Below are 10,299 nucleotides of genomic sequence, written 5' to 3'. Positions count from 1 at the left end.
CGCAGGTCGCGAATCAAATATACAACACGCACATCACATGACGGCACGCAGACCGTATTATGAATTACAACACATTTCCAATCAAATTGGGTCTTTTGGGCCATGACTATCATAAAATAATACATAATTCTAAATTATGTATTTTCTATAATTTTCTGTAATTTTTACTATAATTTTTACAATTTTTATGAGTAAAATTCCCGGCGGTTCCGTTTAGCGGGTTTTCGGGCGCAATCGCGGAACGAATCACCTTGCGGGGCCAGGGGCAGTGCCCCTACCCGCGATCTAACCATCACGAGTGTTTCTTAGCGATCCTACAGTGCCTTAGCCTGCAGTCCCAAAAAGATTTGGGGCGAAACCTTGCCGTTCGGAAAAATCTTCTCGGTAGTCGAAGCCAAAAACTATCGAAACACTTGTGCTTCGCTTCTGAGAGAAAAATACCCATAAAAACAATAAAAATAGGAAATTTACAGAATATTACAGAACTACTATTTTTCATATAAATACAAAATAAACTCATACAAGACTTCGCACGTGGTTCTGATACCACTGTTGAGATTTTCGGGCCGCGAAAATCGTTTTTCCGCGTCGCGGAAACCCTGAAACCCCCGTCACCGGATCCGTGCGAAGTAAAATAAAACAAAAATTTATGAGTACGAGTTTCTTACATCTAGATCTACATTAGGAGAAGAGTCTTTTACCCTTGATGCGCACCCTTCGCGAATCCCGCTCGTCCAAGGTGCCGGATCTCAAGATTGTCAAAGTAGATAATCCTCTACACGTATCCACATGAACAAATCAATGGAGGGAGAGCCTTAGAGTGTGCTAGCACTCCTAGAGGGTCTCGGCCAAGGAGGAGGAGAGGGAGAGCAAGAAGATGCAAGGAGGAAGATGATAGAATCAATTGGCTTGAATGAAAAATGAATTCCATTCACTCACAAAAGTGGCCGGCCACATGTGTAACTTCTTTTCATTTAATGTGGCTGACCACATTAAATTGAAAGGGGATTTGCAACCTCCATGGGGTGGCACACACATGTGCTAGCCTTGATGATGTGGCACATCATCATTGGTTCTCCTAATGCCAACTCACAAATGAGGTGGCAAATGGTCAAGTCAAACTTGACCTTTCATCTTCCTTCTCAAGTCAAGTCAAACTTAACCAAATCACTCTCATGGTTGATCTAATCAAACCATTTGATTCAAACCAACTTAATATAATAAATCTAATTCATTTAATTAAATTGATTCAATGAGTTATAATCTAAATTAGACTCATTGAACACATGAATCAACTTGAGTCCAACTCAATTAGCTCAATTAGGATTACTCTTAATCCAATTTGATTCATCACATGAATCTAATCCTCTTGGTTCATCATATGAACCTAATCTCCATCTAATTGTCCTTTTTGTGTGACCCTATAGGTTCTTATAACGTTGACAATGCTCCTAAACCCATTTAGAAGCATAAGTAATGAGCGGTATCTAGCAACACCTCATTACTACCCAAGTTATAAGAATGTTGAGATCCAACATCACCTTGTGACTACTAATTGTGACTCCTCACAATATATGACATTGTCCTTCTATCCTAGACATCTAGATTGATCAATGTGAGGCATAGACCGTGTCATCCTCTAATCAATCTAAATCTTGAACTCCAAGTAGACTCACTCAATCAAATGAGCTCAATATCTCATATTGACTCATTTGGGCATGGCCATGCACTTCGTGGCCTCACTCTATCAAGAATATCGATGTCTCTCCCATCATATAGGAGGGATAGATTTCATCTACATCACTCACATCCCTCTACATAATTCATTATATACCTAGTAATCACCTTTATAGTCCACCCAGTTATGGGTGACGTTTGATGAAACCAAAGTACGTAACTCCTTATGTAGGGATTCATGGTGACTTCAGATCCAAGGACTAGTAGTCATACTAATAGCCACATGAGAAAGTATATGACAATCATATAACGATCCATGATACTTTTTCATGGTGGGTCATTCAGTATACATTCTCCAATGCATACCCATGTGTCAACTTGATATCTCTATATCCATGACTTGTGAGATCTAATCATCAAGTTGACCTACATGCTAGTCTCGTTGCATTAACATTGTCCCTGAATGTTAATACTCGACTAAGAATAATTAAGAGTAGTGTTCCCTATATCATCTCACTATCGATTCAACCAATCGATTGATATAGGTAAGAACCTTCTACTCAAGGACGTTATTATACTTAGTTTATTTGGCACCAATACAAGTAAGTATAATAACCAAAAAAAATGCCTTTAATTATATAAGAATATAATACAACAAGTGCGTAATACAATCATCAAATGATTGGCTCTAGGGCTCTAACTAACATTATTTCTTTGCATCCCTTGGAGCTTGGTTGGTGGCCGAAGTTCTTCATCTCTAGGAGATAGTTGTTGGCCAAAATTTGCAAGGAGAAGAAGTAGGCTTGGGTGGATTCTCGTCTCCGTAGATCGTCGCCCACACGACGTCCGAGATAAGAAGAGGATTACGACAGAAGATCGTGAGGTCTATAAGCTACAAAAGGTATAACTAGTTATTAGTTTCCGCATCATAACTAGTTCATCCTTTTGTTTAGATCTTGGAATACCAAACACAAGAGGCTAGTGATTCTAGATTATTGAATTTATGTTTTCAATTTCGTGTTTCTTTTGTTTTTTGAACTTGTGATTCCATTGTTCTTGTTGGTTAAACCTAGGGTTACTATAAGGAAATTAAATATTGAATTTCGTTGAAAGACTTTGTCTAGGAAGTGGTGGATGCTCCCATACCCAAGAAGGTCTAGTGTCTCGCCATGTTTAACCTGGAAGCTGATCTTTAAAATTAATATTTAATTGAATTTGTAACATGGGTGGATTTGGATCAATAATGTTAAGCATCATTTGCGATCCAAGTCTAAACCTCTAAGAACAGATAAGTTGAATTTGGAATCAATAATGTTAAGTTCTGTTTGCAATTTCAAATTTAATTTCTAAAGAACACAATAGGTTGTTAGGAAAGGTTCAGGACTTGTATAAAATTTTTGTACAGGGGAACCAGTACGATATTCTGGATAGCAGCCAACATTTGCGACCCCTCGCTTTCTCCACCACACTACCATGCTTCAAGGCATGATTGTGGCGTGTGTATCATGACCCAGGGTATACACGACCATGCCATAGGGCACAACCTACCCATGGGTATCTTTGGAAAAAGGGGGAATGACAATGCCTCTAGGCATGGCTAGGGCATGTCTTGCTCTAATTGAAGAAACACAGTCATACCTTTGGCCACAACATGACTGTGTGTTCTTCTTGGAGACCTAACACGGGAGCGAGGCATGGTCGTGCCTTGAGGCACGGCTAACCCATGAGAACTTCTAAGGTTGTGCTCTAGGGTGACACGGTAGTGTTAGTTGGTACATGGATGGCACAACCCTATTTTGCTGTTCTTTCTCCTCCGAAGTCACTCCCAACATGCATTATTTATCCATTTTCACTCTCAATTGCTTTCTATTAATAAAAGCATATAAAGACTAGTTCTTTGAACAAAACGAGTGAAAGTATGCCATAATAATAAAATAAGGTGCAATAAATATAAATTATACTAAAAAAATATAAGTAGATTTACGTCAAATAATATTAGAACCATATATAACCTATTCATATCAAAACAGCGCATTCTCCCTATGCCGACACATGAGCCCTGCAGGACACCTCTTGTTTCTCTCCCCATGGCCCCCCCTTCCCCAACAATGATAATCCTCTTGCCAGCGCACTTCATGGTCCATGTTGGCAAAAGTGCTCTTTGTGATTTTGCATCTATCCATTGCCCGGAACCAAAATCTGGCTAGACAGAACATAGCAACGGCTCCCAAGATTCCTCTTTGGCGCATAAGCATTGCAGGCTACCTCCTGCTGCTCCCCCCTCCATCATGCCTGGTCTTCTCGCCAATGCACTTCATGGTCCTTGCTGGAGAAGTGTTGTATTAGATTTCTGCCTCTATCTTGTGCAAGAACTAGCTCTAGGCTGAGCCTTGAATGAACTCCAACCAAGCTATCGAATGAGCCCCTTCTTTCTCTCTATTAACCTCTCAAAAGATCAACACCTTTTCTGGCTTTGTTGGCTAGTTGTTGAGACTTACCCTCCCCTGCTTTCCTCCTCCCTCAGGCACTCCAGGGATCTTTTCACAACTCTTACTCGATTGGGTTAGAGACCTTACACAACCAAAGGAATTCAGCTTCCCAAAGATCCCTCTCCTTGAGGTGTCACTAGAGTTGTGTTCCTTTGACTCTAGCATCCCACCTAGATGACCAAAGGCTACATCATCATCCTCCCTTTTTTATGGTAATAGTTTTTCTTATTGGAAAGGGAAAATGAAATACTATTTGATGACTCACATAAAAATGTGGTTCATCAATAAAAATGGATTTTGAGTTGCCTAAAGATGAATTTGGAGAACTATTGGACTTTGGCAAATGAACCAATATCACAAAAAAAGGGAGCTCAAGTAATGCTAAAACAACTTGGCACTTCAATATGGATTTTAGCAAGAGCAATGCAGGAAAGTAGGTCCCTTTAAAAGTACCAAAGAGCTATTGGAAATGCTAATTGAGCTTTATGAGGAAACTCATGACTTAAGAATAACTAAAAGAGAATTGCTACTGAATGAGTTCTAGAATTGTCAAATGAAAGAGGGAGAATCAATAAGTCAATTGCATGGAAGGTTCAATGAGATCTTGAATGAGCTATAAGCAATTCAAGATTTTCTAAATAAAAGAGGGAGAATCAATAAGTCAATTGCATGGAAGGTTCAATGAGATCTTGAATGAGCTACAAGCAATTGGGGAATGAGTTAAACCATGACCTAATTAGAAATGCACTAAAAGTCTTCTCCTGAATCACTTTATGGATATTTTTCGTGGATGCTTATAAAGTGTCTCAGAATTTATCTTTCATAAAATTAGAGGAATTATTTTACACATTGAAATTGCATGAACATGCTAATTTTGTTCATAAAGAGAAAGACATATCATTTGTTTGGAAGTAAAACTAGGAGCAAGGAGCCAAAGCTCAAGTTAAAGCAAAAGCTAAAGATTGAGTTTGAAACAAAGTTTGGATCAGAGTTAGAAGTCGATGATGAACACACAAATTCAAAGATAGCTAACTTAGTGAAAAAGATGGTTAGGGAGAACAAAAACATCACCAAGAAGAACATCACGATTGTGTTCCAAAATAAAATAAGAAAACCACTCAAACTTGGAGCATCTAAATGAAGTCAATGGTCACTTGATTCGTTTGTAACAAAAAGGGACACTACAAGTTAGAATATCCTCAATTCAAAGACAAAGGTGAAGATATAACCAAGAAGACAAGGAGAAAGAAAGAACTCAAAGCTACTAGGGATGAATCTTCATCAAAAGAATTCGAAGAAGATGAACCAAATTAAACCAGACTCTTGGATTTCATGGCTAAGAAGCTCATAGGTATGAGTCTGAGTTTGGAGTGTCCACTTGATAGTAAAGACTTACTTAATGACTCAAACGAGTTAGATGATAAGGTAAATGATTCTTTTGTTAAAAAAAAATTATCAAATAATTGTCTGTCTTACAAACAAGCTAGCTAAATCCAAGTAACAAGTTAAGTCACTCCTTAAGGAGGTTAAAAACCTTGAGGGAGACCAACTCCGGCTCTTCAACTAAGAAAGTTAAAAGAGGAACCTCAACTCAAGTTAAAAATTTGAGGAAAAGACTCTGTGTTGAAAACTCCAGTTGAAGAATTAAAGATAGTATTGAAAAAGTTTAGTATTTGAATATGATATTTGGATCTCAATGAATTATGTCCAACAAAGCTAGACTTGATTTAAGTTCGAGATTAAGTAAAAAATCATACATTTCCTTAGTAAATAGAAAGTCTTATAATGATTATAGAACTATTAAGGTTAGGGTTCCCAAACACTATCTTGTTAACAAACTATAACTTAATAGTTATCGGATACCTAAAGACCATATTTAGCAGTAGGGAACAAACTAGACTTAGGAAAATTGATTTTGAAATGTTATCCACAAGCACTAATCTAGGGGGAGCTAAGGTTAACTTAGACAAAATTAGACTCAAATTTAAAATTAAATTTAAACCTAGTCAATATTTTGGCAAAAGCCATTAGCATTATTTGAATTTAATATAGAACTTAACATAAGTTTTATAGATTAAATATTTTCTATGCAAATAGAACTAGTCTAGGATCTACAATAAATTTCATGAACCAATAAACTTAGGTTTCCATCATATCTCACAAACACTAAGGACTATTTTATTTGTGTATCGAGTCATGTAGCTAGACATTGTTGGTACATGGTGCACTAAAATTAAATCTGAGTTTTGATGTTGTCAAAGGTTCAAGTCTTGTTATGATCTAATAAGTTGACTGAGTGTGCAGGATATTTACTCAACCGAGAAAGCCCTAGTCGCGACTAGGCAGGAAATGTTGGGATGTATACTATAAGCCTAGCTTTTGTATGAACATTTGTTTTGAAATATTTTGAAATGAGAATCACTTTGGTCAAATGTTTGCATTTTATATTTATATATATGTCAATACAGTTGTCCATTTAATTTATATTGTAGATAACATGGTGTGTAGTGCCACATAGAAGATCATGTTATCCGTTCTTTATAAATTATAAATAGTAGCTCACAACCAAGATGGATTGGGACAAACCATTGGAACGATTGTAGTGTAATTTAGAATTAGTCTGTCTTAACTATAAAATTATACTATTACACTATGTGTGTATTGAGCAGGACTGTTTGAGGTTGTTTGATTTGTACTGACTATATAAAAGAACAGAACCTCTGTTATTATGGATGTGCATCCTCTTAATCCCTATATAATAACAAGCACGTAATACTTAGTATTTATTTCTTTAACTTATCAATACGTGAGATTTATTCGTTAAATCAATAGGTCCGATGAGTTGGGAAATAGTACTATTTATATGGTATGTTGTTGATTATAGAAGGAATCTGTGTCCTAATTATTTAGGCTGATGATGCCCCCTTGAGGAGCTCATAAAGATTATCATGTAAGCCCTGCAGGTGGACTTAGTCCGGCATGATAATAAAGTTGAGTGGTACTACTCTTGGAATCAGATGTTAATTAATTGAGTTGTCAGTAACTCATTTAATTAACGGGCATACGATATCTTAAACACAAGGAGATTAACACACTCATGATAAAGAAGGAGCCCATATTGTAATATGGGATTGGTGCGGTAGTTCAATAATAACCCTTTAGTGGTATGGGTTATTATTGATGGACTTGAGTTGAGTGTTCGGATCGAACACAGGAAGCCCAAGCCCATCAGGAGGCCTAAACCAATTTCTCCTCTAGGTCTCTTTTGTAGTCTCTATATAAAGCCTCGCATCCACCATCCACGTTGTTGTTGTGGTTTTTGGTTAGCCTCCTTCTTTTCTTAGGACCGGCTGCACCTCTTCTTTTCCTAGGGTCAGCGCCACCTCTCCAGCTTGCTAGGGTCGGCTCCTCCTCCACCTTGCTAGGGCCGGCACCTTCCCTTTCCTTGATAGGGGCCGACGCCTCTTGCTTAGGTTCCTTGGTGGGAGGTGGCTTGGAGAAGAAGAAGAAGAGGAGGAAAAGGAAGAAGAGAAGAAGGCGCCCCGTCCTATAGCCTCTCTTGGTGGTCGGCGGTTTGGGAGAAACGAATGGAAGGGTGTTTGTTGTCTTGGTAGATCGTCGCTCACACGACGTCCAAGAATAGGAGAGGAATACAACAGAAGATCAAGAGGTCTTTGGCTACAAAGGAAAGGTACAACTAGTTCTTTAATTCCATTACGTAATTAGTTTAGTTTTCTTTGTATCGATTTTGAATACCAACACAAGAGGCCAGCGATCTTGTACTTTGATCAAGGTGTGCTTTGATTTGTCAAGAACTTGCTTGATTGATCAAACACATGTCTGATCGAACATGCGGGTTACTAGGAAAAGTTCTGTACTTGTACAATTTTTGTACAGGGAAATTGAAACAGAACGAAATTCCAACACCTTCAAGTGGTATCCTAGCATGTTTTCTAATTCTGTGTGATTGGTTTTTAGTTCAATTATGCACTGCTCATACATAAATTTAAGAAAGATAATAATAGGATGTGCAAGAAAGATTAACTCTGTGGTTGCAGGCATCCTAGGTCCAACTATTATGACTTTTTATGTTTGTGTATGATTTGAACCCTCGGGCATGTCGAGGTTGTTTTATGTGCATGATTCTAATAATTAAATACAGTCGGTTGTTGTATTATTATTTTTTTACATTTTGTTCGATCTAGATTACATGTAAATTCCTTTGTGGAATATATGATCGATAAATGTAAATTTTTATTTCTTTTTGTTGTGGCTTGTATCCTTGCTGTGCATGGTGCTATTTTGAGGACCGAAGGTGCCACGAAGAAGGAAGCAAGATAGACGCGACGACTTGATCCATTGGCGGCATATTGGAGGACAACGTTGGATGAGGCTATAATAGTTGAGAATTTTATTTTCATATTTATTGCCTTTATATGCTATTTTTATGTGTTGTGATGTGTGTGCATGTTGAAATTCCTCAATTCAAATAACTAAGTGGGAGAGGGATTATTTAAATAAATTTCATGGTCTCCATTACTGGTTTGTAAGTGATGCATTCAAACTTGCGCGTTGGCTTTAAGTGCCTTCCTCCATATCGGATGAGTTTTTTTGCAGATCACTAGATCAAACTTCCTCTATGGATGATTATAGGAAATTATTTAGGTATGTGTGATCTTCTCTATATGAAGGGATACAAACCTAATTAATGGACTAAGTATCAAGTAATGGTATACACTTAGGCGCATTTAATAGTATCCTCCCCATTAGAGTCATTGCTATTATTTTTATGACCGAAGATGAACCAACTATTAATTTTATTTGTCATAAAGTTAGGTTGACAAGATAATAAAATTAATGGGTAAAATCTCCTCTTACAAATGTTTGAATTAGTATACGCCCACACTATCGCGGCATACAAAATTCACGGTGTTTTGAGGTATTGGTGAATTTAAATTATATTGTTGGAGGAATCAATATTATTTTAAATTCTAAAATTTTGACCAAATATTTTATTTTGTGATTCTCAGGATTTCAAAATGACTTTCAATCCTCTTTCTGTTATTTTAAAAGAAAATAAACTTACTGGTCCAAATTATATTGATAGGAAAAGGAACTTGGACATTGTCTTAACTGCTGAAGAATACAAGTTCGTACTTTTTGAGGTATGTCCTGTTGGGTTTTTCGGGCTGCGAAAATCGCTTTTTCGCGTCGCGAAAACCCCGAAGCCCCAAGCCACTGGATCCGTGCGAAGTAGAAATAAAACAAAAATACGAGTACGAGTTTCTAATCTAGATTTACACTAGATTTACAAAGAGGAAACCCTTTATACCTTCGATGCGTGCCCTTTTCGTATCCCGCTCGTCTAAGGAGATGCCGGATCTCAAGTTGTCAAAGTAGACAACTCTCTAGAAGTATCCACACTAACTAATTAGGTGAAGAAGACCAAACAATAGGTGTGCTAGCACCTAGATAGTGTTCGGCCAAGAGAGGAGAGGAAGAGCAAGAAGAGAGAGCACTTGAGGAAGAAGAAGATGTAAATGACACTTGAATGAAAAATGAATTCATTCCCTTCACAAAAGTGGCCAGCCACTTTCACAAAAGTGTAACCCCCATTTTGCATTAAGTGTGGCCATTAAAGATATTTGTAACCTCCATGAGGTGGCACACACATGTGCTAAACATGATGATGTGGCACCTCATCATTGGCCAGTTAATGCCAAGTCACAAATGATGTGGCATAAAGTCAAGTCAAACTTGACTCTTCCTCTTCCTCTCAAGTCAAGTCAAACTTGACTTAATCTCTCTCATGGTTGATCTAATCCAACCATTTAATTCAAGCCAATTTAATATAATGAATCTAATTCATTTAATTAAATTGATTCAATGAGTCATAATCTAAATTAGACTCATTGAACACATGAATCAACTTGAGTCCAACTCAATTAGCCCAATTAGGATTACTCTTAATCCAATTTGATTCATCACATGAATCTAATCCTCTTGGTTCATCATATGAACCTAATCTCCATCTAATTGTCCTTAGTGTGTGACCCTATAGGTTCTTGTAATGTTGGCAATGCCCCTAAACCCATTTAGGAGCATAAGTAATGAGCGGTATCTAGCAACACAT

The sequence above is a fragment of the Zingiber officinale genome, chromosome 1B, assembly GCF_018446385.1.
Source record: "Zingiber officinale cultivar Zhangliang chromosome 1B, Zo_v1.1, whole genome shotgun sequence".
In the NCBI taxonomy this organism is placed as follows: domain Eukaryota; kingdom Viridiplantae; phylum Streptophyta; class Magnoliopsida; order Zingiberales; family Zingiberaceae; genus Zingiber; species Zingiber officinale.
This window is presented reverse-complemented; position numbering follows the sequence as displayed.